This window comes from Crinia signifera, chromosome 7 (genome assembly GCF_055691185.1).
Source record: "Crinia signifera chromosome 7, ASM5569118v1, whole genome shotgun sequence".
Classification (NCBI taxonomy): Eukaryota; Metazoa; Chordata; class Amphibia; order Anura; family Myobatrachidae; genus Crinia; species Crinia signifera.
This window is the reverse complement of record NC_139223.1, coordinates 167012904-167039402: the sequence shown is the minus strand read 5'-3', so window position 1 is coordinate 167039402 and position 26499 is coordinate 167012904. Positions and strand designations below refer to the sequence as shown.

Below are 26499 nucleotides of genomic sequence, written 5' to 3'. Positions count from 1 at the left end.
GGATATTGAGGTTAAACCGTTTTTTTTTTTTTCATTTCCTAAATGTAATTTCATGACTATTTATGTTTTTTGAGGGCAGATTTCTCTGGAACCAAACATCCCAGTTTCACGGGACCAAAATCATTCAAAGCCAACTCAAAAGTTCTTTAATATGATACTGGTCTCATGTAAATGGGTCAGTTGGTTCCGAAGATATAGCTGGTTGGTTAAAGGGGGGTAGGAAGAGGGGAGTGGTTGCCTTACCCCCTCATACCAGAAAATGCAGGGACTAGGCTGGTGTATAAGGGGTCAGCCTGGGAATGTCCCTGCATGATCCTGGGACCATATTCCCGAAAAATCCCTGCATTTTCTATTGTGAAAGGGGTATTATTTCAAACAGCCGTGACCTGCAGTGCTCTGAATACAGCCGGGCAACCCCCTGCTCTCTGTCCAGCTGTCAATGACTGTCACCCCTGCAGTTTCTGCTCCAATTCTTCTCCACGCTTTCACCTCAGCCCGCCCCCCCTTTAATCATGCGCGGCATCATGTGTAATGGGTACTATGGTGTGCGGCACCATGTGTAATGGGTACTATGGTGCCATCAAGCAAGAACCCCCTAGCAATGAGCACGTAGGTAAGCAGCACTTATGTGGCAAATATGTAATGGGCATTACAGTTTGATATGTATGTAATGGGCATCATGATGTGTGGCACAATGTGTAATGGGCATTATGGTGTGTGGCCTTATGTGTAATTGGCATTACGGCGTGTGACTTTATGTGTAATGGGTATTACGGAGTTTGCTAAAATGTGTAATGGGCATTACTGTGTATGGTCTAAAGTGTAATACCACACCCCTTTTTGTGATGCCACGCCTCCTTCCCATGAGGCCACACCCCCTTTTTGCCGCGCGGCTACGCCGCGCAAAGGTTCCCCTGCTATTATGTCTACATCTGGGACCACCCATTACCATAATTCTAGATTCGCCTATTATTGGGAGTGAATGTGACCTTGAGAATGAGGAGATAATTCAGTCAGATATATTTGAGATGTTTAATACGTGAAGTATAATGGGGCGAGAAATCTACGCAGGGCGATATTCAGCAGCGAACGCAACCGAGAATAAGGACGGACTGTGGCTGTAGTGGAACAGAGAAAGGCCAGATATCCACGACGCTGTAAAAGGGAACATTAAGTAACAGTGTGGAAGATTCCGGAAACACTAGTGGGCGTGGGAGTGGATAGATTTAATGAACAGTCAAATTATTGACTGTAAACTAATTGAATTAGAGGAATACAGTACAGATATAAATACAGAAACAAAGGAAAAACAAAGTCGATTTACATATCTAAGATCCAACAAGATATAAGATCCATGTAACCTATCGGCCGGATTCATGTTTACAATGGGAACAAATACATTTAAATGTTTTCTGTGCAGGGTAAATACTGTCTGCTTTTGCATGCAGCCCACACGTCAGACAGCCCTTTTAAGTTAACGCCGCCCCACTATCAGGAGCTGAGAGACATATGCCAGAGAAACGCGTTGAGCTTGAGCCTCTTAATTTGACACGCCAACACGCTGAGGACCACTTTCATCTGATACCTACAACCTGCACAATTGGACCCTGCATTTATCTCCTCTTGGACTTCGTCCTAATTGCACATTTGAGAGGACTTTCAAAGTGGCGTGACTTGTGAACAGCCATCGGGGCGGGTTGGGCTGCCGGGAAACCGGGCAATTTCCCGGAGGGCCGGTTCGGATTTGTCCACTTTCCCCACTGACCAGGCTGCCGCTGTCTCCCCTGGCCGGGCCGCGGCCGCTAACCGCAAGAGGGACTGGGGAGGCTGCCAGTGATAAAGATGGCGGCGGCCGGTGGTCCTAGGGGAGAGCTACTGCCCATGCCCAAATGCAGCAGCTCCTCCTCCTCCCGTGGCCCTTTGCAGTGCTTCACACACTGCGCGTGAAGTGAAGTCCTGCTGCCTAGGCTGTTCTCCCCTGCCGAAACTGTGCTGTCCTCCCTGGACCCCTGGCGCTACCTCCCTGCTGCTACTGGAGTGAAGCAGCCTGCCCCATGTAAGTGTAAGGCTCCTTCCAGCGTTAGACCCAGCCCCCTATCCTGGAAACCCGTTAGCGCAACCCCCCCCCCCCCCACGCGCAACCCGTTAGCACAGCAAACCTGGTAACACCCCACCCCCCCCAACCCGGTAACACCCCCCCCCCTATCCAATGCATATGTAAATGATCCACATATATAGGAGGTGTCTTTTTGTTTTAAAGTATTATTTCAGGTTTTTTTTATGCTATTGGATATCCAATTTTGAATTGTATTGTTTATTGCGCATTAAACGTCCCAATTTTAATATTTTTTTTTTTTTACTTTTTAAAATGTATTTAATTTATTTTCAGCCAGCGCTGCTACAAATTGTTTATTCTTGTCTGTCTACCATCTCTCTATTGCAGGGGTGGCCAACCGGTCAGAGGTAAAGAGCCGAAAAATATCGGTAGTCAAGCTAAAGAGCCAACATCATGCGTGCGCCAAAAAAAGGGGCGTAGTCTATTTTGACCCCTTGGGTGGGTGTGATACAAATATGCCTCCAATAGTGCAGTGCCATATATACATATGCCCCCAATAGTGCCAGATACACATATGCCCCCCACGGTGCCAGGTATGCACCACACGGTGCCGGGTATGCCCCCACAGTGCCAAAAAGCTGATATGCCCCCACAGTGCCACAAACTGCTATGCCCCCACAGTGCCACAAACTGCTATGCCCCCACAGTGCAAATTTCCCAGCAGCAACACTCACCGTTGTTGCTGCTGCTGCCAGGTGGGGAGAGGACAGTCTGGTGTCCCCCTGCAGTCCTCCTGTCATGTCACCGATGGGAGGAGAGCACAGGTACACTGCGCGTCTCCTTCCCCCTCATTTCCCTGTGACTGGGCCACTCACCAATCAAAGCTCGCTGGCCGGCTCCTGATTGGCTGCTGGCCCACGAGCTCTGCTTGGCGGATGGCCCAGTCACAAGGATGCACAGTAAGGGATAGGAGAGATGCGCGATGCGCGCTCTCCTCCCCTCAGAAGGAGAAGGGATTCAGGGAACCGGCAGCAGGGGGGACTGGGACAGACGGTGGGCGGCGGGCAGCAGTGGGAGCAGGAGCCGCACTTTACAAGGGGGAGAGCCGCATGAGGCTCAAGAGCCACAGGTTGGCCACCACTGCTCTATTGCCTTCTAGAAAATGATAGACAAAATATAATTTTCATTCTTTGAACCTTTAATCAGGGCTGTGGAGTCGGAGTTGGAATTGGAGTCGAGGAGTCGGAGCAAGTTTCGAGTACCTGGGGTCGGAGTCGGCAAACAATGCACCGACTCCAACTCCGACTCCGAAAATTATAATTAATGACTTCTCTACTGTAAGAATAAAGACCAATGCATGCAGTTCCTCACGTAACCGCAAAACAAACACGTTAAGTGACAGTGAAAAAGCATGCTTTTCATGTGCTTCACTATATGGCACGCAACGCACAATTCGGAGCACCAATACTTATAAATGTATTCTCCCTTGTAGTTTACAACTTATTTCAAACGTTCAATAAGATTTTCAATACCTCTAAAAATTCATTCAACCGAGCTCTCCCAGCATACGCACAACATCTTTTTACGCGGATGAAGATCTTGTTTCATGCGCAGGGTCGTTTGTTTACCTTGGCTAAGCCATTCCTTACGCTGGTTCATATTGATGTACAGGCACCATTTTTCGTCGCCAGTAACGATTCGGAAAAGAAATCGTTCCTTGTGTCCGTGAATTGAACGGTGACGAGCAAGCAATCCAGCGGACAAACATTGTGTTTGTCCTTTGCTTAAACTGTTCAATACAGTAGACTGTTGGCTTGCCAGCCTCTAGATTCTGTAGTAATAATATGTATGTTGCCTTTCTTTCCTTCAAGGAATGTATCAAATACATTCGCATATTAATACAGAGGAGTCGGAGTCGAGGAGTTGGGGTCAGCCGTACGAGGAGTTGGAGTCGGGGTCAGAGTCGGACCATTTATCTACTGACTCCACAGCCCTGCCTTTAATATATCTACCCATAATTGTGTATTTTCCACAGAACATATGGAATATATATATATATATATATATATAATGTAGCTCTAACCTCGTGCGCTAGCACATCTTGTGGCTGACTGTCCCCTCTGTTAAACTGCAATAATTATTTTGCTTACATCTTCCTTTACATGGTCCATAAAGTATGACTGCAGTTACTCCACAATGCTGCCAAAATTCTACCCCTCCCGGTCTCCGAACAAAAACAAAATAAATCTCATCATTGTAGACTATGGCATAGAAAAGTTCTATTTGGTGAAACTAACCCATCTCCAAAACACTTATTCAGACCTGATCTCTGTGCTGCTACTTAGCACAACCCTGCGATCAGATATCAAGCCAGAGTGGAATCCCAACCCCCGTATCAGATATCCAGCCAGAGTTGAATCCCGCCCCCCGTATCAGATATCCCGCCAGAGTTGAATCCCGCCCCCCGTATCAGATATCCCGCCAGAGTGGAATCCCAACCCCCATATCAGATATCCCGCCAGAGTGGAATCCCAACCCCCGTATCAGATATCCCGCCATAGTGGAAACCCGCCCCCCGTCTCAGATATCCCGCCAGAGTGGAATACATTCGGGGGGATACTTAATATTTGCGGCTTACCCCACAAAATGAGTGTTTTGGGGTATTTAGCCACAAATATAGAATGCTAAATGGGCCCAATTGGGCAGAAGGGCTAGTACTGTACATAAGGAAGGGTCTGGAACAAGGGTCAATCATAAACAGGGGGTGGTTCAGGCATGAGGTGTACATCATAGAGGGATTGTCATGAAGAAGGTTAGTACATAGGGGAGGTTATGCTACAAAAGGTTAGTACAGGGGTTTCCAAACTTTTTGAAGCAAGGCACCCTAAAGTATCAGAATTTTCTTTCCGGCACCCCTAGGCCAAAGGTTTCTTATTAGGAAACTTAGAAAAAAAATATATAAACAGTAAATTGTGTTTATATGTTTTTCTTAGGGTCAGTTAGGAAGTGAGGGCAGGGTCACGTCTGTTTGCCCACATACGGTAAGACTGGAAGCCACAAGCACTATATTTTCCTATTTCATTGGTCATAAATAATTTGAATTGGTCCTGGACCACCAACCCAGAACTCCCCTGCAAGTGTCCTACGGAATCCCAGGGTGCCACGGCACACAGTTTGGGAACCACTGGGTGAGTACATTGGGGTAGGAGTTCTATGATAACAGTATTGGACGGTATTTTGGTTTTTGTTCAATCTCTTGTGCATAAAAATATATAGTAAATAAGCATTACAATAAAGCAGAATGCTTCTATCCCAGGCTTCCCACAGGAGCACACCATCAGATTCTATCTCAGGCTTCCCACAGGAGCACACCAGCAGATTCTATCCCAGGCTTCCCACAGGAGCACACCAGCAGATTCTATCCCAGGCTTCTCACAGGAGCACACCAGCAGATTCTATCCCAGGCTTCCCACAGTCGCACACCAGCAGATTCTATCCCAGGCTTCCCACAGGAGCACACCAGCAGATTCTATCCCAGGCTTCTCACAGGAGCACACCAGCAGATTCTATCCCAGGCTTCCCACAGGAGCACACCAGCAGATTCTATCCCAGGCTTCTCACAGGAGCACACCAGCAGATTCTATCCCAGGCTTCCCACAGGAGCACACCAGCAGATTCTATCCCAGGCTTCCCACAGGAGCACACCAGCAGATTCTATCCCAGGCTTCCCACAGGAGCACACCAGCAGATTCTATCCCAGGCTTCCCACAGGAGCACACCAGCAGATTCTATCCCAGGCTTCTCACAGGAGCACACCAGCAGATTCTATGCCAGGCTTCCCACAGGAGCACACCAGCAGATTCAATCCCAGGCTTCTCACAGGAGCACACCAGCAGATTCTATCCCAGGCTTCTCACAGGAGCACACCAGCAGATTCAATCCCAGGCTTCCCACAGGAGCACACCAGCAGCAGTATCCCAGGCTTCCTACAGGAGCACACCAGCAGCAATATCCCAGGCTTCCCAGAGGAGCACACCAGCAGTTACTATCCCATGCTTTCCCCCAGGTGCTCACCAGTGGCTCCTATACCAGGCTTCCCACATAAGCACACCAGCAGCAGTATCCCATGCTTCCTAATGGAGCACACCAGCAGCTCCTATTCCGGGCTTCCCACAGGAGCATACCAGCAGCAATAGCCCAGGCTTCCCACAGGAGCACACCAGCAGTAATAGCCCAGGCTTCCTAAAAGAGAACACTAGCAGCTACTATCCCATTCCTCCCACAGGAACACACCAGCAATAGTATCCCAGACTTCCTACAGGAGCACACCAGCAGCACTTCCCACAGGAGCACACCAGCAGCACTAAACCAGGCTTCCCACAGGAGCACACCAGCAGCACTACCCCAGGCTTCCTACAGGAGCACACCAGCAGCGCTATCCCAGGCTTCCCACAGGATCACACGAGCAGCACTAACCCAGGCTTCCCACAGGAGCACACCAGCAGCACTATCCCAGGCTTTCCACAGGAGCACACCAGCAGCACTATCCCAGGTCTCTCACAGGAGCACACCAGCAGCACTATCCCAGGCTTCCCACAGGAGCACACCAGCAGCAGGCTTTCCACAGTAGCACACCAGCAGCACTATCCCAGGCTTCCTACAGGAGCACACCAGCAGCACTATCCCAGGCTTCCCACAGGAGCACACCAGCAGCACTATCCCAGGCTTTCCACAGGAGCACACCAGCAGCACTATCCCAGGCTTTCCACAGGAGCACACCAGCAGCACTATCCCAGGCTTTCCACAGGAGCACACCAGCAGCACTATCCCAGGCTTCCTACAGGAGCACACCAGCAGCACTATCCCAGACTTCCCACAGGAGCACACCAGCAACACTATCCCAGGCTTTCCACAGGAGCACACCAGCAGCACTATCCCAGGCTTTCCACAGGAGCACACCAGCAGCACTATCCCAGGTCTCTCACAGGAGCACACCAGCAGCACTATCCCAGGCTTCCTACTGGAGCACACCAGCAGCACTATCCCAGGCTTCCCACAGGTGCACACCAGCAGCACTATCTCAGGCTTCCTACAGGAGCACACCAGCAGCATAATCCCAGGCTTCCTACAGGAGCACACCATCAGCACTATCCCAGGCTTCCCACAGGAGCACACCAGCAGCAGTATCCCAGGCTCCCCAAAGGAGAACACCAGCAGCAGTATCCCAGGCTTCCTATATGAGCACATCAGCAGCACTATCCCAGGCTCCCCACATGTGCACACCAGCAGCACTATCCCAGGAGCACACCAGCAGCACTAGGAGCACACCAGCAGCAGTATCCCAGACTTCCTATATGAGCACACCAGGCAGCAGCTCCTATCCCAGGCTCCCCACATGAGCACACCAGCAGCACTATCCCAGGATCACACCAGCAGCACTAGGAGCACACCAGCAGCAGTATCCCATACTTCCTATATGAGCACACCAGCAGCACTATCCCTGGACCACACCAGCAGCACTAGGAGCACACCAGCAGCACTATCCCAGGACCACACCAGCAGCACTAGGAGCACACCAGCAGCACTATCCCAGGACCACACCAGCAGCACTAGGAGCACACCAGCAGCACTATCCCAGGACCACACCAGCAGCACTATGCCAGGCATCCTACAGGAGCACACCAGCAGCAGTATACAAAGCTTCCCACAGGAGCACGCCAGCAGCACTAGGAGCATACCAGCAGCAGTATCCCAGGCTTCCTATATGAGCACACCAGCAGCACTATCCCAGGCTTCCTATATGAGCACAACAGCAGCACTATCCCAGGCTTCCTATATGAGCACAACAGCAGCTCCTATCCCAGGCTCCCCACATGAGCACACCAGCAGCACTATCCCAGGAGCACACCAGCAGCACTAGGAGCACACCAGCAGCACTATCCCAGGACCACACCAGCAGCAGTATCCCAGACTTCCTATATGAGCACACCAGCAGCACTATCCCAGGACCACACCAGCAGCACTAGGAGCACACCAGCAGCACTATCCCAGGACCACACCAGCAGCAGTATCCCAGGACCACACCAGCAGCACTAGGAGCACACCAGCAGCACTATCCCAGGACCACACCAGCAGCACTAGGAGCACACCAGCAGCACTATCCCAGGCTTCCTATATGAGCACACCAGCAGCACTATCCAGCTTCCTATATGAGCACACCAGCAGCAGCTCCTATCCCAGGCGTCCTGCAGCCTCCGGCCTCTTGCTGGACAAAGTGACTTTTACAGTAATTACACCCGGAATGGAAGCTTTGGGATGTCCCACCCCTGTAATTGGCGTATTCCCTTATAGCAGCACCATATGTACTAAGGCAGCTTCCTGCTATAGCTGCTGCAGGCTCCGCTCATCCCAGAGAAAGTTCCAGGAATGTGTCAATATTTGTGCAACAGCAAAAACAAAGTCCCAGCGAGGCAGCAAGTTCTGCTACAATGTTGCAATGTTACCCGGCAGCAGCAACATACATGTACTATGTGCTTGTGCTGCACACCTAAGCCAAATACACATACAGACTGCATGCATTCCCATACACCAGCTCCCTGTATCCACTTACCCCAATCTCTGCAGAGGAGATGCTGCCACCACCACCACCAGCTCTGTGTGAGATGCCCAGCCTGTGACGTCACGCAGTGCACCCCCCTCCTCCTCCTGGGGCCCCCCTCCCTGCAGCTCAGTCGCTTTTCAGGCTCCAAGCACCCTTTGCCTGCCGGAGCTCAGAGGGGACAGGGGGCCACCCCACTCACCCTTTGATCATGGCTGGGAAGCCTGCCAGGGATTACAGCCACACTCCCCCTGCAGCATGCTGCTGGCTCAGGCTGTATAAAAAGCCCCATTTACAGATCCTGGAACAAATGAGTGAGATACAGAAGGGTTTCCTTCCAGCTGCTCTCTCTCATGCTGAGTGTGGAGTGAAGTGCTGAGGCATAGGGTGTCCTTTCATGCTGCAGCTGATGGTCATTTCCAGGGCTGCAGTGCCAGGCTGGGCATCACTGTGCATCCCTGCTGTCTGCAGGTGACTGTGTGCACAGGTAGAGCATCCAGGTGACACTTCTCACTGGTCCTGGGAACATGGACCAGGGACCTGCCAAGTTCTGCAGCAGCTGATACAGGGAGATCTGTTCTGTGCTGGGGTCAGGTTCTGTCCTGGTTGTCTTGTACCTGACCCATCTCTGTCCAATCTCTTGTGGTTCTCCAAGTCCATGCTTGCAGGGGAGGCTTGCTGGCACTTGTTGTTCCACTGCATAACCTAGTGTAATTGTAATCCCCCCCCCCGTATTTGGGAAACCAGGACAGGCTGAAAGAGCCTGGGGCTGGTTATGCCTGGAGGGGGGGAGGGGGGGGGGGGGACACGACCCCCCACGACATTTTTTTAAAAATTACAATTTCTCGGCTCCTGATTGGCTGCTAGGCGGCTAATAGAATCATTCGGAGGAAAGGCGCGGAAGATGAAACATCTCTGCGCCTCTCCAGTCCGTGAGCGGGTACCAGCCGGGAGCAGCGCGTCTGCCGGAGAGGATGCCGAGGTTGTCACCGGGGACCAGGTGAGTAGGATTTCCTTCCTTAGGAACCCCTTTTGGACTACTTCGGATCCTGGACCCTGGAGACATCAGCCCTGGAGCCCAGGACCCCGGACCAGCCCCGGACCCAGGATCCAGGGACCGACCTACGGGCTCAAGGTAGGTAAGTATCAGTGTGTGTGTTATGTGTGTATTAAACTTTTATTTTTCAGGGTGTCAGTGTGCGTTTTATTTAACTATTTTTTGTACTGTAGAACTACAAGTGCCAGCGGGCCCTTTAATGCCCCGCATGCTGGGACTTGTGGTTCTCCAAGTCCCAGCATGCGGGGTAGGCTTGCTGGGACTCATAGTTCTACAGTAGAAAACAATAGTTTTTAATCTTTTTTTTACACTTTGCATCAGCCCGATGCCCACCGCCCAGGGGCATCGGGGACAGCCCCGGACTTTCAGCATGGGCTGGTAAGTCCTGGAGGGGGGGGTCCCCACTTCCCCAGGACCCCTGCCCATGCTGACCAGCCAGGGGGATAATGCTTTGGCCGCGGGACCTTATATAATAAGTGTCCCCCGGCTGTGGCATTACCCTGCTGGCTGGTTGGGTCTGGTGCTGGTTCTTAAAATACGGGGGACCCCTAATCATTTTGCCCCCCGTATTTCGGGAACCAGAGCCTGGTGCTGGTTTCATTAAATCAAGGGGACCCCTATTTGTCGGGGACCCTGATTTTATGTCACCAGCACCGGCTCAATGAGCCCGGGGCTGGTTATGCTCTGGCGGGGGACCCCACGCTGTTTTTTTTTTTTTAAATTGCGATTTCCTGCAAACGTGCGATTTTCAGACCTGAAAATCGCACATATTCAGGACTAAAGAAATTGCACCAAATCGCACCTATTCGCACTATTTGGCCCGTTTTTCGCATCTCATTAAATATGCGAAAAACGTGCCAATCTTGCGATTTTCAAAAGTGCAAGTTGGTGCGATATAAAAACATGCGCATTTATCTCACTCCATAGAATGTCACCCCATGTGTCATCCGTCTGTGACATATCCATCGTAAGCCACCTTGTGAAAGCCCGGAACACGCTCCCCGGGTCTGCCCGGCGTATACCAACTTGGCCTTAGACAAAGGTCCTGCCACTCCAATGGGCATCCCAGACCATCTGCCATCCCTGTCTGAGGTTCTCATCCAAATCCGTTGAAGGTCCCCATGCCCATGATGTGCCAGGCACCTCCCTGTGATCACCTCCCTGGTCTGAGACACACACAGGCTACACACAAACACACACACACACACTACTACTACTATACACACACCACACACAGGCTACACACACACACACACACACATACACTGCTGCTACTACTACCACACACACACAAACACCACACAGGCTACACACAAACACACACACACTAATACTATATACACACACACACACCGGCTTCACACACACACACACACACACTGCTACTACTACTACACACACACAAACACCACACAGACTACACACAAACACACACACTGTCTACTACTACTACTACACACACACAAACACCACACACAGTCTACACACACACACATACACTACTACTACTACTACTACTACTACTACACACACACACACACACAGTCTAAACACACACACACACACACACTACTACTACACACACAAACACCACACACAGGCTACACACCAACAAACACACACTACTACTACTACACATACACACAACCAGGTTATTACTACTACACACACACTCACCACACAGGCTACTACTAGACACACACATGAACTACTACTACACACACACACACACACACACACACATAGGGCCTTATTTTAATTCACTCTTTCTGACAAATTCCTTCTTATGCTGGCCACACATCAGACCAACTTTCTTCCAACCATCCAACTACTTGCTTTGATGGAATAAAAATATGGTAATGGACAAGAAAATGGACAAAAACGTTCAGTCAAATATTTTAAATAAAATTGAACAGGTTCAACTAGCTGAGCGACAGTTTTTGTCCTTTTCCAGATTTTGGGAGCAAATATATTACATTTGCTCCCATCCAGTACCATATTTTTATTCCATCCAAGCAAGTAGTTGGATGGTTGGAGGAAAGTTGCTCTGATGTGTGGCCAGCATTAGATAGACAAAACCATGTGCACTGCAGGTAGGGCAGATGTTACTTGTGCAGAGAGAATTAGATTTGGGTGGGGTTTTACTTCAAAGTGAGATCTATATTGCAGTGTAAAAATAAAGCAGCCAATATTTTCCCTGCACAGAAACAAAATAACTCACCCAAATCCAATTCTCTCTGCACATGTTACATCTGCCCCCTGCAGTGCACATGGTTTTGTCCATCTAAGAAGGATTTTGTCAGAAAGTGTGAACTAGAATAAGGCCCATACTACCACACATATGCTACTACACACACACAAACATGCTAATACTACTACTAAACACACACAGGCCACACACAGATGGGCTACAACATATGCACACATCACACACATGACACAGGCTAAACACACACAGGATAGACACAAACACACACAGGCTACACGTCACACACCAGTAGCGCACGCAGGGGGGGGTTCTGAGTACCCAGAAACCCCCCTAGGAGTCTAAGGGCCCTAGGCTAAAAGCTGAGGGTCCCCTCTTTCCATGGGTACAAGAATTTTAAAAATCGGCCCTTGGGAACTGGAGATATCTGACTTCAAAGCAGTGGTCCCCATCCAAGCCTGTTAATTGCTCTTCCCAGTCAGATATTTCAGGTTCTGTCTGATTAAGAGCTTTTCTGAGGGTATATTCCAAAAGCTGGGATTCTCCCCCTTTGATGGACACTAGTAGCTTGTCTCTACTGTTCCCAAAACCAGAGATATCAGCCTTCCAGCAGCTGGTTACTGCTCCAGCTCCACACACCTGGTATGTAGTTTTATATACTCGTTGGCAGATTGCTCTGCCTACTGAACTCTGATCCCCTAGTAGTCACCAATATCATTTGGTAGGTGGGATTCTCTAGTTTTTAATTTCTGGGAACTGGAGATATCTGCAGTCAAGCAAGCTGTCCTCCCACCAGAAAATTAAGAATAATAAGCCCACTCCACTATACACCCCTCCTCTACATATTAAACATCCTCTACCACCCTGGAAGTTATGTATCAGGGCCCCTTCATTCAGCCCAATGCCCCCTTCTCCCACCCCATCTCCCACCATCTGTGCTGTTAAAGGTGTAATTAGTGGAAATTACTGATCCAGGCCCTACATGCTGAGCGGTTGATATAATACCCCCACCTGGGGGACATCAAAGCTTCCCCCACCCCTACTGCTGGAGGATCGGTAGGTGCCCCAATACATTGCTATGCCCAGGGGTCTACACTGCTGTTGACGCCCCTGTATGTATATATATGTATATATATAGCAGAAGGTAGCACGCACCCAGGGAGACTTGAAAAAAACTTCAGTAACTCAGATTGCTGTCAAACGTTTTCGATGCTTTATTGCATCGTCATCCTGATGACGATGCAATAAAGCATCGAAAACGTTTGACAGCAATCTGAGTTACTGAAGTTTTTTTCAAGTCTCCCTGGGTGCGTGCTACCTTCTGCTATTGACAGGCCGTCCGCGTCCTTTTGCACTGGCACCGGAGCCATTTACCTATTGAATTGGAGTGCCTTCCCCATGACCCTCTCTATGTATATGTATATATATATATATATATATATATATATAAATATGTGTGTGTGTATATATATATATATATATATATATATATATATATATATATATATATATATATACAATACCAATATTCCAACACGCGCTATGCTCAGATATATGACACAAAGTAGAAATGTTAGTAATGACTTGACTTATGGCAGCCTTTCCACTGAATTCCCTGAGGGAAGGGAATAAAACAACCAAGATACTACACAATAGTGGAGTGGCGCCTTTCACACAAATGTAAGATAGTCCTGATATAATATCCAATTTTCAGATGCAAAGAAGCAAGAAGGGAATTCTTCCAATATTCATTTATAATTCTTCAGTGGATAAGAGTATAAAACAACGAGTAGATAACATCCCAACGCGTTTCGTCTCACAGAGACTTCATCAGGGGAATATGTTGTATCAATCTACAAATGTACATGAAAAAGCTTTGTTTCAATAAAAAATAATTATCGAAATAAAATACACATTTAGTTATTTATAAAAAAGGAAGATGAAAATAAATGAAATGAAAACAAGGAATAGAGAACAAGGTGGTGGACTGGAAGAGAACAGAAGAGTGGGTATAAAAATAGAAGTATAAAATAGGAACGGACTGTAAGAAGTACCTTCTATAGGTGAATTCTACTGCTTAACTGCGTAACTCCTATTAAAGTATATGATAACGATGGTTTTAAGAGATAATCTCCTTGATCCTAGGTATCAAAAAATGTAAATTAGTATTGCATGGGTCTTAATAGGCCTGGTATCTAATTTGTAGCTACATACAGTACCTGTTTAATTTAAGGATTTCCCATATATATTGCGGATAATTTTTAGTTAGAAATGCCTATAGAGAATCAAACATATTATATATTTAAAATTTAATCAATAAATGAATCAATTGGCTCATGTGACATTTGAAAGTGAATATTATTGGTTGGTTTAGGAGTTCATATTGAACCTATACTTATACAGTGGCTGTATAAGGCTGTGCAACATACCTAAGTGTCCATTGAAAAAAAGAAATTCTGATGGCCTCCCAGGTTGATCAGAAAATAGTGACCTATAAATAAACGAATAATTTTTTTTTTTTTTTTTTTTATATATATAAGTGTCTGTACCTACATACATACACACATACAAATACACACCCTTATAGGTGTTTACATTGTGATGATAATAGATTATGTGTTTAATTCATACCGGATTGTGATAAAATATCTTCCAGAAGAATAGAAATAGAATATGCCCTAAAATGGAATATATATATATATATATATATATATATATATTACTATACTGATAATAGAATAGTCATTTAAATAGAATACACTAATATATCCAAAAAAGAGGTCTAATCACATAGTGACTTGTGTCTTTAAATCTCACCTCCAGAGAGCTTCCTTTTCCTTCTGAAGAGACCAGCAGAATGAAATTTCTACCTGGCTGGATCTCTATTTATAGGAGGTGAATGATGACATCACTTCCTCCTCTTTTCAATTGGATACTACATGGTATATTTAATTATCGCTTTTCTCCTAATCCCAAACATCTAAAAGTGCATCTAACTGAAGTGTAAGTAAATGGAAGAGTAGATAAAAAGAAAAGAAGAAAAAAAGGAAAACAAAAATAAATAGAAAAATAAGAATAATAAAATATGGAAAAATAAAAATAAATAAAAATAGAAATAAAAATAAAAATAATAATAAAAATAATAATAAAAAATAAAAAATAATAAAAATAAAATAAAAATGAAAATAAAAATAAATAAAATTAAAATAAAAATAAAAATAGAAAAATAGAAAGATAGAAAAATAGACAAATAGACATATAGAATAAAATTAGGGGGTAGTGCATAGACAAAATACAAAGTTAATACGGCAATGTCAATCAATGCTGATTACATACATAAATAAAAGCCACCAAATAGTTAATTATATTATAGACATAAACATATAATTATATTTGATAAAATTATTGAATAAAATTAATATTATTATTATTAGGCTCCCAGACCTGATTTAGACTGTTCATCTTCCAGCAATATGAAGCTGCAGGTGGGAGAAAAGGGCTATCGTCTACTACAGCAGTACTACCCAGTTGTTAGAATATTCAACTCTATAAGAAGGCTGTCATTTCAATATTTTCATTTAATCCATTAGGTACTTGTGAGTTCAGAGAGAAAATCCAGAATGATTCTCGCCTTGCCAGGGTGAGGTCTCTGTCACCTCCTCTGCTGTCAATCTTTATATGTTCAAGAGCTATAAAGGTTAAACTGCTTACATCCGAGTTATGTTGCTTCATAAAATGACGCGGAACACTGTGATTTTGGATTTTATTCCTAATGTTCCGTAAATGTTCCTGGATGCGCAATTTTAAATTTATTTTTGTTTTTCCTACATAAATTAGGTTACAGCTACATTTCAACATATAAATAATGTAAGTTGAATCGCACGTGATCACCTCGCTACATCTTGGAAGTTCGGGGAAATTAGTATGGAGCCAACTGTAGTGTTTTCTTTCAATATGCTTACAGCATATACATTTATTACAGGGGTATATTCCTGTACGTTTCTCAAAAAATCTGGGTTGTTGAGTGGGAGTGGTAACATTTTTGAGTTTGCTGGGGGCTAGCATGTTCTTCAAGTTGTTAGCTCTTTTGAAGACTACTGGAGGTTTTGCCGGTAATTGAGGCCCAAGAACTGGGTCCTTAAGTAAAAGGTGCCAATGAGCATCTAGGCATTTTCTGATTTTTTGGTGTTCTTGGTTGTATTTTGCTACAAATGGTCTTACATCTGAAAGGGGTAAAGTATTCGTCTTTGATTTCTCGGTCAGTAGGGATTCTCTTTGTAGTTCTGACGCTCTCCGTAAATCTTGTTCAATTTTTTCCTTGCAGTAGCCTTTTTCCAAGAATTTGTCTGCCAATGTGGTAGATTGGTCCCAATAATCTTCCATTGTGCTACAATTTTTTCTTAATCGCACGAACTGTGAATATGGTACAGTAGTTTTCCATCTATTTAAATGGCAGCTTTCCATGGGAATAAAGCTATTTGCATCAGTGGGTTTAAAGAAAGTTCTCGAGGAAATGTGTCTATTTGTTCCTGCTTTGAGGATTAAGTCCAAATAGTCAATTTCTTTTTTGTTTTGCTTGAAAGTAAATTTTAGGTTGAATTGGTTCTGCTGAATTGCTTCGATAAAATTCTCTACACTTGTATCGCTCCCATTCCAAATCAGAATTAAATCGTCGATGTAGCGTTTATAGTAGGCAATTTCTGGATGTTTAAAGCTAGTGTCCAAATATATAAACTCTTTCTCCCAACTCTCCATGTACACATTAGCATACGCCGGGGCAAACTTCGTGCCCATCGCTGTCCCACAGCGTTGCACATAGTAATGACCGTCAAACTCAAAGTAATTGTGGTCCAGTATAAACCGGATCCCCTCTAGTATGAAGATTTGTTCTTCCTTGGAAACTTCAGCATCATTTTTGAGAACTTCACTGATAGCCTTTATTCCTGTCTCGTGCGGGATAGAGGTGTAAAGGGCCTGTACATCGATGGTGACCCATCTGTAAGTAGTTTCCCATTGGAAGTCTTTCAGTTCCCTTAAGAGCTGAGTAGAATCGGTACTTGTGAGTTATCTGGACGCCCGATTTTTTGATTGTATGCCTTAAGTTAAGGCATACAATCAGATGCGATGCGATGCGATATCGCATCGCATCGCATCGCATGCGACCATCGGATGCGATGACCCGATTTTTCCATAGGAATCAATGTTAAAATGATTCCTATGGAAAAAGGGGTCCTTTTCATACCCCTACTATCCAAGTGGGCATGGAGTTGGATATAAACCTGTGGCGAGCGCAGCGAGCCACCGAGCCCGAAGCGTGGCGAGCGAAGCGAGCCCCGCGAGGGGACGGTATTCCGTGTCCCCTCGCGGGGCTCGCTACGCTCGCCACGCTTCGGGCTCGGTGGCTCGCTACGCTCGCCACAGGTTTATATCCAACTCCATGCCCACTTGGATAGTAGGGGTATGAAAAGGACCCCTTTTTCCCATTGAATTCCATGTTAAAATGGACTCAGTCCATTTTAACATTGATTCCTATGGAAAAATCGGGTCATCGCATCGCATCGCATCGCATCGCATCCGATGGTCGCATGCGATGCGATGCGATGTGCCCGATCCGACCCGATTTAGAAATCGGGCGTCCGGATAACTCACAAGTACCGTAGAATCCTTTAGATGAGATCTCTGTATGTTCACATACTTTTGCAGTTTTAAATCTAAATAATGAGATAAGTTAGAGGAAAGAGAACTTACGCCGGCCACAATGGGTCTACTGGGAGGTTCTTCGCTATTTTTGTGAACCTTTGGGAGATGGTAGAATACGGGCACTTTTGGATTGGCGATGTAGATGTACATGAACTCCTCTTTACAGATGACATTGCTGGCGTTAGCTTCTTTGAGTAGATTCAATAGTTGATTGTTGTACAGAGTAGTAGGGTCGCTGTCTAACCTCGTATAAGTATCTTCATCATCAATGAGTTTATGGGCCTCTTTAATATATTTCGATTTATCTTGCACTACTACTGCTCCCCCCTTATCAGCCATTTTAATGACTATTGATTCATCCTTTTTTAGGAGTTTGAGAGCCTGTTGTTCCTGTGAAGTTAAATTAGTATTTCTGTGTTTCTGAATCTTAATTTTTCGGAAATCTTCTTTGACCGATTCATAGAAAATGTCTATGTGGCTGCCTCTCGATTCGATGGGATAATACTTAGATGGAGGGGCCACAATGGGTTTCTTTCTTGTAGGGTGTGGATTCACATAAGGATGTTTCAAAAAGTGCCTCTTAAGTGTTAGATTACGTACATATTTATTAAGGTCTACAAAGAGATCAAATTTCTCCAGATGTTGGTTCGGAGCGAATTTCAATCCTCTATTCAAAAGTGCTGTTTCTGGCCTAGTAAGTGCCTTCTCGGAAATATTAATGATGTTTGATCCCCTACATCTTTCGGGACTTGACTGGTTCTTTTCTTTTTTGGGGATACTTCTTCCTCCTCGGCATCCTCTTCTCTTATGAATCTTTTCAGGCCTTTTGGAGAATCTAACCTGGTTTGTAGGTGTTCTTTCCCATGTAGGTTCCTGAAATCCACTCTTTTTCTTTCTCCTAAAAAAGGCCGCCCCTGATACGGAGATGGGGACCTATTGAACCTTTGGCGTCTGGGTTGGTAATTCCTGTTAGGGGAAGAATCATAGCCATTTGAAGACAATTTTCTCCTTCTATACTGGGGAGATTGTACGTGGCGGTTAATTCTTCTGTTGTAATATTCCGCTCCGTTGTTTCTGTACACTGGTTGTTGCGCTCTGGTGAAGACTTCATTCTCAAACTTTCTAGGCTGTCTGTCTCTGTAACCATCTCTATTGTTATAGTGATTACGTTCCTTTTGATCAAACCTCTGTGGTATGCTTGTGGCCCAGTCATGAATTTTTCCATTTAAATAGTCGTTTTTGTCCCATAGAAATTTCTTCTGTTTCCTTAGGACTATTTCATCTTCTAGTGTGTCTAATTTGGACTGGAGGTCCTTGACGTCTCTATGAAACTCATCGCTGTTCTCAAATTTAGTTAGGACTCCTTCCAATGTACTTATTTGTCCATCCAGAGTGGAAAGTTCTTTTTTTCTTTCTTTGACTAAGAGATTGATTAGTTGAGCCCCACACTCATCCAGTACTTTGTTCCAATTTAATGTGAATTCCTGACTTTGGGAAGCAATTGTGGGTGTTTTATTGAGGCGTAAGCCTCTGGGGACTCTTCCCACTTCTAAGTATTTTTCAAGGGTAACTATATCATACCAACACTTTATTTCCTTGGTCATCAATCTTTCAATACTATTCAGAGTGTTATAGTAATCCACTTCCTCACCACCACCTGATTCTGATAATCCCATATCTTCATCGAAAATCATTCTAAACTTTTGAGAGCGGTTTGCTCTGCTTTTAAATAATGGCATCGTAGCTGCGTAATGGAATGACCCTCAAATGCAACACACAATACCAATATTCCAACACGCGCTATGCTCAGATATATGACACAAAGTAGAAATGTTAGTAATGACTTGACTTATGGCAGCCTTTTCACTGAATTCCCTGAGGGAAGGGAATAAAACAACCAAGATACTACACAATAGTGGAGTGGCGCCTTTCACACAAATGTAAGATAGTCCTGATATAATATCCAATTTTCAGATCCAAAGAAGCAAGAAGGGAATTCTTCCAATATTCATTTATTATTCTTCAGTGGATAAGAGTATAAAACAACGAGTAGATAACATCCCAACGCGTTTCGTCTCACAGAGACTTCATCAGGGGAATATGTTGTATCAATCTACAAATGTACATGAAAAAGCTTTGTTTCAATAAAAAATAATTATCGAAATAAAATACACATTTAGTTATTTATAAAAAAGGAAGATGAAAATAAATGAAATGAAAACAAGGAATAGAGAACAAGGTGGTGGACTGGAAGAGAACAGAAGAGTGGGTATAAAAATAGAAGTATAAAATAGGAATGGACTGTAAGAAGTACCTTCTATAGGTGAATTCTACTGCTTAACTGCGTAACTCCTATTAAAGTATATGATAACGATGGTTTTAAGAGATAATCTCCTTGATCCTAGGTATCAAAAAATGTAAATTAGTATTGTATGGGTCTTAATAGGCCTGGTATCTAATTTGTAGCTACATACCTGTTTAATTTAAGGATTTCCCATATATATTGCGGATGATTTTTAGTTAGAAATGCCTATAGAGAATCAAACATATTATATATTTAAAATTTAATCAATAAATGATTCAATTGGCTCATGTGACATTTGAAAGTGAATATTATTGGTTGGTTTAGGAGTTCATATTGAACCTATACTTATACAGTGGCTGTATAAGGCTGTGCAACATACCTAAGTGTCCATTGAAAAAAAGAAATTCTGATGGCCTCCCAGGTTGATCAGAAAATAGTGACCTATAAATAAACGAATAATTTTTTTTTTTTTTTTTATATATAAGTGTCTGTACCTACATACATACACACATACAAATACACACACTTATAGGTGTTTACATTGTGATGATAATAGATTATGTGTTTAATTCATACCGGATTGTGATAAAATATCTTCCAGAAGAATAAAAATAGAATATGCCCTAAAATGGAAAATGTATATATATTACTATACTGATAATAGAATAGTCATTTAAATATAATACACTAATATATCCAAAAAAGAGGTCTAATCACATAGTGACTTGTGTCTTTAAATCTCACCTCCAGAGAGCTTCCTTTTCCTTCTGAAGAGACCAGCAGAATGAAATTTCTACCTGGCTGGATCTCTATTTATAGGAGGTGAATGATGACATCACTTCCTCCTCTATTCAATTGGATACTACATGGTATATTTAATTATCGCTTTTCTCCTAATCCCAAACATCTAAAAGTGCATCTAACTGAAGTGTAAGTAAATGGAAGAGTAGATAAAAAGAAAAGAAGAAAAAAAGGAAAACAAAAATAAATAGAAAAATAAGAATAATAAAATATGGAAAAATAAAAATAAAAATAAAAATAAATAAAAATAGAAATAAAAATAAAAATAATAATAAAAATAATAATAAAAAATAAAAAATAATAAAAATAAAAATAAAAATAAAAAATAAAAAATAAAAATAAAACTACTGTACCATATTCACAGTTCGTGCGATTAAGAAAAAATTGTAGCACAATGGAAGATTATTGGGACCAATCTACCACATTGGCAGACAAATTCTTGGAAAAAGGCTACTGCAAGGAAAAAATTGAACAAGATTTACGGAGAGCGTCAGAACTACAAAGAGAATCCCTACTGACCGAGAAATCAAAGACGAATACTTTACCCCTTTCAGATGTAAGACCATTTGTAACAAAATACAACCAAGAACACCAAAAAATCAGAAAATGCCTAGATGCTCATTGGCACCTTTTACTTAAGGACCCAGTTCTTGGGCCTCAATTACCGGCTAAACCTCCAGTAGTCTTCAAAAGAGCTAACAACTTGAAGAACATGCTAGCCCCCAGCAAACTCAAAAATGTTACCACTCCCACTCAACAACCCAGATTTTTTGAGAAACGTACAGGAATATACCCCTGTAATAAATGTATATGCTGTAAGCATATTGAAAGAAAACACTACAGTTGGCTCCATACTAATTTCCCCGAACTTCCAAGATGTAGCGAGGTGATCACGTGCGATTCAACTTACATTATTTATATGTTGAAATGTAGCTGTAACCTAATTTATGTAGGAAAAACAAAAATAAATTTAAAATTGCGCATCCAGGAACATTTACGGAACATTAGGAATAAAATCCAAAATCACAGTGTTCCGCGTCATTTTATGAAGCAACATAACTCGGATGTAAGCAGTTTAACCTTTATAGCTCTTGAACATATAAAGATTGACAGCAGAGGAGGTGACAGAGACCTCACCCTGGCAAGGCGAGAATCATTCTGGATTTTCTCTCTGAACTCACAAGTACCTAATGGATTAAATGAAAATATTGAAATGACAGCCTTCTTATAGAGTTGAATATTCTAACAACTGGGTAGTACTGCTGTAGTAGACGATAGCCCTTTTCTCCCACCTGCAGCTTCATATTGCTGGAAGATGAACAGTCTAAATCAGGTCTGGGAGCCTAATAATAATAATATTAATTTTATTCAATAATTTTATCAAATATAATTATATGTTTATGTCTATAATATAATTAACTATTTGGTGGCTTTTATTTATGTATGTAATCAGCATTGATTGACATTGCCGTATTAACTTTGTATTTTGTCTATGCACTACCCCCTAATTTTATTCTATATGTCTATTTGTCTATTTTTCTATCTTTCTATTTTTCTATTTTTATTTTAATTTTAATTTTATTTATTTTTATTTTCATTTTTATTTTATTTTTATTTTTATTATTTTTTATTTTTTATTATTATTTTTATTATTATTTTTATTTTTATTTCTATTTTTAGTTATTTTTATTTTTATTTTTATTTTTCCATATTTTATTATTCTTATTTTTCTATTTATTTTTATTTTTGTTTTCCTTTTTTTCTTCTTTTCTTTTTATCTACTCTTCCATTTACTTACACTTCAGTTAGATGCACTTTTAGATGTTTGGGATTAGGAGAAAAGCGATAATTAAATATACCATGTAGTATCCAATTGAATAGAGGAGGAAGTGATGTCATCATTCACCTCCTATAAATAGAGATCCAGCCAGGTAGAAATTTCATTCTGCTGGTCTCTTCAGAAGGAAAAGGAAGCTCTCTGGAGGTGAGATTTAAAGACACAAGTCACTATGTGATTAGACCTCTTTTTTGGATATATTAGTGTATTCTATTTAAATGACTATTCTATTATCAGTATAGTAATATATATATATTTTCCATTTTAGGGCATGTTCTATTTCTATTCTTCTGGAAGATATTTTATCACAATCCGGTATGAATTAAACACATAATCTATTATCATCACAATGTAAACACCTATAAGGGTGTGTATTTGTATGTGTGTATGTATGTAGGTACAGACACTTATATATAAAAAATAAAAATAAAAAAAATTATTCGTTTATTTATAGGTCACTATTTTCTGATCAACCTGGGAGGCCATCAGAATTTCTTTTTTTCAATGGACACTTAGGTATGTTGCACAGCCTTATACAGCCACTGTATAAGTATAGGTTCAATATGAACTCCTAAACCAACCAATAATATTCACTTTCAAATGTCACATGAGCCAATTGATTCATTTATTGATTAAATTTTAAATATATAATATGTTTGATTCTCTATAGGCATTTCTAACTAAAAATTATCCGCAATATATATGGGAAATCCTTAAATTAAACAGGTATGTAGCTACAAATTAGATACCAGGCCTATTAAGACCCATGCAATACTAATTTACATTTTTTGATACCTAGGATCAAGGAGATTATCTCTTAAAACCATCGTTATCATATACTTTAATAGGAGTTACGCAGTTAAGCAGTAGAATTCACCTATAGAAGGTACTTCTTACAGTCCGTTCCTATTTTATACTTCTATTTTTATACCCACTCTTCTGTTCTCTTCCAGTCCACCACCTTGTTCTCTATTCCTTGTTTTCATTTCATTTATTTTCATCTTCCTTTTTTATAAATAACTAAATGTGTATTTTATTTCGATAATTATTTTTTATTGAAACAAAGCTTTTTCATGTACATTTGTAGATTGATGCAACATATTCCCCTGATGAAGTCTCTGTGAGACGAAACGCGTTGGGTTGTTATCTACTCATTGTTTTATACTCTTATCCACTGAAGAATAATAAATGAATATTGGAAGAATTCCCTTCTTGCTTCTTTGGATCTGAAAATTGGATATTATATCAGGACTATCTTACATTTGTGTGAAAGGCGCCACTCCACTATTGTGTAGTATATATATATATATATATATATATATATATATATATATATATATATATATTATTATTATTATTATTTATATACATTTGGTCTACCTATAATACTTTAACTGACCCGGCATATACTGGGTCACCTAAGTGTCCATCTCCGTAGTTTGCTCCGCCCCTCTGGAAACCCCCTTCTGAAAATCCTGCGTTTGCCACTGCACACACACACAGAAGCTACATATAAACACACACAGGACGCGCACACACATGCACACACACTCACACACACACACACACACACACACACACAGGGGACACACACACACACACATATACTGCTCATATGCAAGAGGCCATTGAACTCCAGCCTGCAGAGCAGGAAAAGTCTTGGGATATGAAGCCATATTTCAGGACATTATTTTGGCATTACACCCCCAGATGCCAGCAGATGACCAAGATATAACACCGCTATGAATACGTGACAGCAGAGTTTGGTAATTCATGCACTTACAGACATTTTACGCCAATTCAGCTCTCATTCCATTAAAGATTTAATTAAGACTTCTGTCTAGAACATTATTTTACTCAACTTACAAAACCCTGTTATGGCTGCACATAATGTACATTCCATATATTACAGTAACTCCTGGCCTCCTATGCAGAGTAAGGAATTATTGTGTTTGCTTTCATCAAAGTGTGTGAAGTCACCAAATAACAGGGGGCAAGCGAGTACAAGCGTATACCACTGGGGGGACAGTATACAGCCACAGACATATAATACTAGGAGGACAGTATACAGCCACAGACATATATTACTGGGAGGACAGTATACAGCCACAGACATATATTACTGGGTGTACACTATACAGCCACAGACATATAATACTGGGAGGACGGTATACAGCCACAGACATATAAAAGTAGGAGGACAGTATACAGCCACAGACATATAACACTGGGAGGACAGTATACAGCCACAGACATATAATACTGGGAGGACAGTATACAGCCACAGACATATAATACTGGGAGGACAGTATACAGCCACAGACATATATTACTGGGTGTACACTATACAGCCACAGACATATAATACTGGGAGGACGGTATACAGCCACAGACATATAAAAGTAGGAGGACAGTATACAGCCACAGACATATAACACTGGGAGGACAGTATACAGCCACAGACATATAATACTGGGAGGACAGTATACAGCCACAGACATATAATACTGGGAGGACAGTATACAGTCACAGACATATATTACTGGGAGGACAGTATACAGCCACAGACATATAATACTGGGAGGACATTATACAGCTACAGACATATAATACTGGGAGGACAGTATACAGACACAGACATATTACACTGGGAGGACAGTATACAGCCACAGACATATAATACTGGGAGGACAGTATACAGCCACAGATATATATTACTGGGTGTACAGTATACAGACACAGACATATAATACTGGGAGGACAGTATACAGCCACAGATATATAATACTGGGAGGACAGTATAAAGACACAGACATATAATACTAGGAGGACAGTATACAGCCACAGATATATAATACTGGGAGGACAGTATACAGCCACAGACATATAATACTGTATGGAGAGTGTACAACCACAGACATATAATACTGGGAGGACAGTATACAGCCACAGACATATAATACTGGGAGGACAGTATACAGACACAGACATATAATACTGGACTGATAGTATACAGCCACAGACATATAACAATGGGAGGACAGTATACAGCCACAGACATATAATACTGGGAGGACAGTATACAGACACAGACATATAATACTGGAAGGACAGTATACAGCCACAGACATATAATACTGGGAGGACAGTATACAGACACAGACATATAATACTGGGTGTACAGTATACAGACACAGATATATAATACTGGGCGGACAGTATACAGACACAGATATATAGTACTGGGTGGACAGTATACAGCCACAGACATATAATACGGGACAGAGAGTATACAGACACAGACATATAATACGGGATGGAGAGTGTATAGCAGGAGATATTACCATACCATTTTGATATGGCGATAGCCCATTGTAGCCTATGGCTACACATCGCTCTGCCCAAGCGGCAGTGCGGTCAGCGGGGTCATGGGGGGGGGGGGGTGGTCAGTGCGTAACCGTGCATGCGCAGACCCCCCGGCTTCTGGCTCTGGGCATCGCAGGGATGGGCTCTTTTCGGAGCCCTGTCTGTGGCTGTATACTCTCCTGTGTGTGGGCCCATGTTAGCTGTGTTGACATTTGGAACAAAAAAAATGTGAAAAACCACATGTCCATCTTTTGCCTGTCGACCTTCTTGCATGTCGACCTAATGGTGTCGACCTCTCACACACCGGGGTATCCACAAGGAGGAGGTAGAGATGAGATAGTAGAGGAGATGAGAGGCCAGGAAATAGAAATACTGTGTAATTGATGGTACCGGGAAAGACCAGAGCAACAGAGGTCATCAGTGGAAACGAACACACTTTCATTGCTTCACCGAATTGCCCATTTGGCTCTTTGCTAGGTTTTAAATACATGACTTTCTTATTGTTACTAATATTACATACAGTAGTTATACCCAGGGCTATTTTTCAGCAAGCTCCAGCAGGAACTGAGGCCC

At 42.8% G+C, this 26499-nt stretch overlaps 1 protein-coding gene across 5 annotated transcripts in view; it reads right to left on the bottom strand.

The window, feature by feature from the left end:
- Positions 1–9207, bottom strand: part of GULP1 (GULP PTB domain containing engulfment adaptor 1) — a 228484-nt gene extending 219277 nt beyond the window's left edge. The window contains exon 1 of one of the 5 annotated variants that reach the window (XM_083154251.1): positions 8667–9207. The gene's annotated coding sequence lies outside the window, so the exon portion shown is untranslated. The remainder of the gene's footprint in view (positions 1–8666) is intronic. The other 4 variants (XM_083154252.1, XM_083154247.1, XM_083154253.1 and 1 more) reach the window with 4 other exon arrangements.
- Positions 9208–26499: the final 17292 nt, after the last annotated feature.